Below are 6,116 nucleotides of genomic sequence, written 5' to 3' on the forward strand. Positions count from 1 at the left end.
TATTTATTTTTATTATTTTAAGAAAAGGCAAGCCCAGTTTGCTTGATTTGCCACCAGTATTGGAAACTTATTTCTGGGTCCCCATGTTCTGAAGTACAAAATTTATTTTATTTTTGGATGTTAACTGAAACAGGCTCAAATGGACAGGTGGCTAGAATATTTTAATAAATGCATTCAGTGATATGCTAAAGGATATGCAGGAGGAGGGAGATAACCTTATGTAAAACACTAAACCAAATTTTGCAATTACAGTCTCTCTCACACTGTGCTAATTTTCTTAAAGTCTACATGCAGGGAAAATTCTGAGTGATTTTTTTTTCCCCTTACTTATAGCAGAAAGTAATCCACGCTCTGGTTAATAATGGAGAGGATATTTATTTAGAACAAAAATATTTCTTTAGCATTTTAAGTCTAGAAAATATTGCACTATCCATAATTATATTTTAGATATCCAAATCATTAAGTTGTTTCATAGGTTTCTCAGTACAATTCCCTGAATGTTTCAGTGTACTTATATAGTCAAAAAGAAGCATTCTGTGTTATATGCACCTTAACAAATGCCCACTCTCTTATAAACTTACAAAATATCTCTCTCTGTTATTTTTCACGTATACAAATACACACTCAAATACTTTCACAAAATGTGTACATGCAAATGACAAAATAATAAGATGACAGGACATATCTGTACTCATATATTGTAATGTCTGCATGTTTCTCTAAAGTGGTTTTTGAATGTATACTTAGGACTCTATTGAAATTTCTACGTAAATGAGGACTATGTTCCCCTTTTTCTAGACCAATGATTGAATTTGGTAGCCAAATATATTACAATAACTCTTCAAAAGGTAACATTTTTCTGTATTTGAATAATGGATATTGTAAACACATTCTTTCTGCATGTGGAAATATAAAAACAACTCCACAAGAAATCAATATTAACTATTGAAAATGTGAATGATGCTTAAAATATATTCACATGGTTTACCTACAAGTTATTCTTTTGTGTTAGTATATGGCAATAACTTACAAGTTTTCTGTATCTCTCTGGGTAACATTTGCTCAACAATTACTTCAGCTGGAGCAGATTATCAAAGAAAGCTGCAGGCTTCATTGGGGAAACTGTTTGCAGAAATCACTTCATTTCTCTATAAATGAATCATGATAGGCAACTAAGATTTTAGGAATCAAGGGGGGTTGTTTTTTTCACTCTCTCCTTCTCTCTTCTTTACTGGGGAGGTAGTTCATCATATCTCACTTAAACGGAAGATGCATAACAGAAAAGAAACTATTCTAGGCTATGAAGCACCCTAGGGGTTCATGAATGTTGGGGGAGGAACACTGATTATACAATGCAATAACATATTGAGACACTATTTCAGTTTTACACTTGGTATCAAGTAAATACAGGATATCTCACCCATGAAGGGTGATTATCTTTCATGAACGGAGGAAATGAGTTATTAAGGTCTTTCTCAGGAGCAAAACAAGGATAAGAATCTTTATTAATGTAAGAAACAATCTGTTTTTTTTTTCCCCTACAGTAATATACTTCCTTTTAGCAGAAATCTTTTTTTTTCTTTTTTTTTTTTTTTGGGTGCTTTTCTGTTTTTTGTTGTTGTTTTGTCTTTAAATTGTCTATATCTCAGAGAGAAACTCATATCAGTTTTAGCTGACACCACTGCGCTGCTTGAGAATATTGTTATAAAACATTGCCATTTTTATCTAGATCACAATTAATAACATTTTTAAACATGAAATGTCTATCTAGTCCCATAAAAACACTTGTAAAGTATTTGATATTTTATTTGAGGATATTAAAAGATTGTTTAAAAATAAACATATGCCAACAGAGCAGAATTTTCACATGATTATTCAGATAGTCAATAGGTCTTCTTTGATCATATTATTATGATGCTTCTGCTGGATTTCAGTCTAAGACAGGCGTATTTTTTTTTTTTTTTCCATCTCTCTCTCTCTCTCTCTCTTTCTCCCCCTAAACAAGGTCATAGATTTTTTTTTTTTTTTTAAATGAGGACTAGAAGTTCCAAGTACAAGATTAAGTAAGTTCTAACAGTGTTATAAAAGTAAGTGCTTTTTTCTATAATAAAAGGTGTTTAAAAGGTTCGCTACAGCTTTAAACAGAATTACAATTTACTTCTTTCAAGTGTCCAGGCCATAAATTCTTCTCAATTCCCTCTCTCTCTCCTTGTCGGAATTAATGAGATCAGATTTGATCAGGGCAGTGATGTGTTCAGAGCCAAATCACACAACAGCGCGCGTGCGGTAATGGAATTTGCATCTAATGCATACATAAATCAAACATCTTTCTGGACATTTTCATATGCATAATGTCATTTCATCCAGTTCTCTCTGTGCAGAGGGGGAGATTTTTCTCTCTGAGAGAATGACTTTCTTTAATGCTTTCATTTTATTTTCGCTGACTACAATCCCCGAGAATGCGCTCGGTCGGAGAATCTTTCGGGGCGCAGTTGACAGTTCCTTTTCCAAGAGGGGTCCTTCACATTTATCATGCCTCTTCCTCGGGGGCTTTGTTATGCAAATGTGGCTGAAATTGATAATTCCAAAGTGCTTCATTTCGGTTCCTTGGCGGTTGGAGATGGTAGATAAAAAGAAACTGACAAGACACACTGATTGCCCTCAATGCTTGTAACTCTCTTGCTAACAAGGCTCGATATTGTTAAAAATTCCTATTGTTATCAGGGTGGCAGTTCCATTATGCAGGCCTTGCAAATTTCTCATTTGAATATTAACCCTTTAATCACCCTCCTCCCCTCCCCCCCAGCCCCAAATCAATTGCTGTCGAATGGCACAGGACACACAACAGTAAATTATTTCCCTGTTATGGGTGAAATGTGTGTGGTGGTTGTGTGTGTGTGTGTGTTTTAAAACAACACTCCATTAATCATTTTTCAACATGAGCATGAGAATTTTTTTACCTTAAAAAAAAAAAAAAAAAAAGGTTTAACAAAACAGGTCTCACAGAGATAGACAGAACTGTTTTTTTTCAAGTTAAGGTTGGGAGAATATTTACATGGAAATATGTGTTTGCAGAAGTCAAATTCAGTAGCTCCTGGAGAGTGGAGAAGTTTCATTATTTTTAACTTGTATGTACTTGCACTTTATGTTCTAACTTAGGTAGGCCTCAGGGAGGAGATAGTGTGTCTTTATATACCAGAGTTACAGACAGTTTTTAGCTGTCTGTCCTGCTGCCTGCAATATCCCTGTCTCAAGCTAGCCAACAACTAACTTCCAGCCTATAGGCAGGCGACTAAAATAAAGGAGAAAAGCAGAGCTTGAAAACTACACAGACTTCTGGGTCTGTATTTTTTTAACCTTGAAGGATAAACTCTATTTCCACAGTTAGGCACTCCTTATATTGCCAGATTTCACTTAATTACTTAGAAAATACTTTTAATAAGTGAGAGAGGAAAGACTGTTTCCAGCACCTGATGCTATAGTTCATAGGAGTTTTGAGGCTCTCTCTAGCAACCACTCATCAGACTCTGGAAATGACATAAAACTGGGCAACAGCAAGTTCAAGTGAAGAATTTGGTCACACTGCAAAGGATCATGACTGGTTTCTAACTGATTTACAAATTGATTAATGAAATTGCAATGTCTGGAATTTCAAATATCCCTCTAACATTCCCTGATGTGTGTGTCCATAGAAGGTGAATTCTTTCTCACCAAGCACATGCCTTCAGGCTCGTATTACAATTATAGGTTAATTTTAGTTTGTCATTTTTCTAGGAACACCCGACATAGTCCCAGTTAAAGTAAATCTTGGTGTGACAAAGGTAAGTACTGCAGATGCTGGAGGGAAGTGGAGAAGGGAGGAATTGGCTCCGTAAAATGAAGCGTAGTTCACTGCTAGCACCAGGTAGCTGCAACAATATAATCTTTCTCTACAATTATGAAGAAGATGCATCTCAACCAGCTCATGTCAAAGGAACATCAAAGTTTTCCACTTTCTTAGTTCTGAAGTCTTGCAGAGCTGTGTCTGCCAAATTATAGTAAATAAAAAAGACACTTGCACAACAGTAACCTCTTTTATATTGGACTGAGGAATTCTCTGCCTCCCCTTATTAAAAAAAAAAAAAAAAAGAAAAGAAAAGAAAAAAGAAAACCCTCTCATGTTATTGTAGGAACTCTTGGAACACTCATACTTCTTTCTTTCATTTTTAGGTGTGATGGCAGATTAAATCCATGGCAGGAAACAGTGATAATGCCCACTGTAGAGCCATGTGAGTTACAACAGCTAAGTTTCCCATGTCGGTGCTTTTTCTTTCAATTATCTGAAAACACCCTGTTAATTTTTAATGTGATCATACCCTCATTCTGTTACCAAAACTGCTACCTCTCTTCCCCCCCACCCCCCCTTTTACTCAGAAATAGATTTCACTAAACCTGGCCGCTGTAAACTCATTATACGCTTCTATCATTTATTCTGTCCATTAGAGTAACCAGTGTTAGTGCTTTTCCCCCTACTTGAGCCTGTCAAGTACTGTTATTTATGCTCAATAGTATTAATATCTCTGGTTGTATTATGGTTGTGCACTCAAAATTGCTAATACAATCTAAACTTGGCAATACTGACTGCACCAGCTATCAATAATCAAAAAGTCTCATGCAACTTGTAAGTATTAATAAGAGTCAATAATTACATATATATAATTAACCTCTTCTGCTTACTATAAAGAATCATCAGTAATTCTGATGGCTTTAAAAAGATCCCACTTTTCAAAATCAGAGAGCGTGCCTATGTTATAAACAAGAGAATTAAAGATTTGACAGTATGATTGGAATGTTTCTTATTTTCAGTTACCCTTGGCAATGACTCTGCTGTAACCTGACTATATTATGTTATCTGTTGTCTTTAGGTAGAATAGGGCTTAAAAGTTGATTTTTCTTTCATTGCTTGATTTCTGTGGGCTAATTTCACCACCAAAAGGATATTCTGTTTTTCTGTAACAAGAAAACCTGTTAGGTAATTTGTGACCATAGAATTAGAGCAATACAGCTAAACTAATATATATGCAATGGCTTCATTATGCATAAGAGCAGGCACTCTTTACTTTGCAGCCCAAAACACACAAAGCACCCATTAGAATGAAGAGGCCTGTGATGTCTCTTCATGTGCAGAGTGTAAAGGTACATGAATGTCCTTGCTTGTTGGCATTTAATTTACCAGTTGCCTCTGTAGTGGAGCCTTGGCAGATTCAGCTTGAATCTGAAAGACAGGCTGTCATACTGAGAGTCTGCTGCCTACTGCTGAAATTGAGAGGCTTGGCAGATATGCAAACAGTAACTGGGTTTGAGTTGTTTTGATTACAAGTTAAACAGAAAGTCATTGGCAGGGCCAATATAAATCTGCTTAGTTTTTTTTTTTTTTTTTTTTTTTTTTTTTTTTTTTTTTTTTTTTTTTTGCGAAATCTGTGGAGGTATTTCTATAGATTCTGCAGAATTCTGTAGCACCTTGATTTCACATCAAAGAACATCCACCTCTGAACCCATTCTGCGGATAAATGTGTCAGAAACATGAGTGAACATGTTTAAGTTGCTGAGAGCTTCTGAATTCAGAAATATAAAGCACATTAACAACATGCTATACCACACCACCTTTGTACAGTGGTTAAATTCTGGAACCTGATGTTTCTTTCAAGCTCAGGTAGATTTTTGGAACAGTAAAGTAAGGTGAGTTAAAAACTGTTGAAACAGGATGGCAAAATGTTTTTTTAAATCAGAGTTCCAGGAGGAAAAAAAAAATAAAAATAAAAAAAAATAAAGACAGGTCTTGCACTCAGTAATTTTGGCTGAAATGCAGAGATATTTTACCAATATTGTAAAATTGTATTGTTTTTTATTAATCAAGATTCCCTGAAATTGCTGCCTTCCTGAATGCAGTGTTTTCACAGTGATTTGCATTGGTACAATTTAGCCTGGAACTGGCTTTTTTTCTGCCTTTCTTCAATAACTTGCCTGAAACACCTTATTTATCCAAACGTACAGAACTGATAAAATCCAAATGCTCATCCCAAATTTATTTCTTTACAGAGTTCATTTGTCTCCCTGCCTGATCTGCGACACTGAGT

This window comes from Oxyura jamaicensis, chromosome 5 (genome assembly GCF_011077185.1).
Source record: "Oxyura jamaicensis isolate SHBP4307 breed ruddy duck chromosome 5, BPBGC_Ojam_1.0, whole genome shotgun sequence".
In the NCBI taxonomy this organism is placed as follows: domain Eukaryota; kingdom Metazoa; phylum Chordata; class Aves; order Anseriformes; family Anatidae; genus Oxyura; species Oxyura jamaicensis.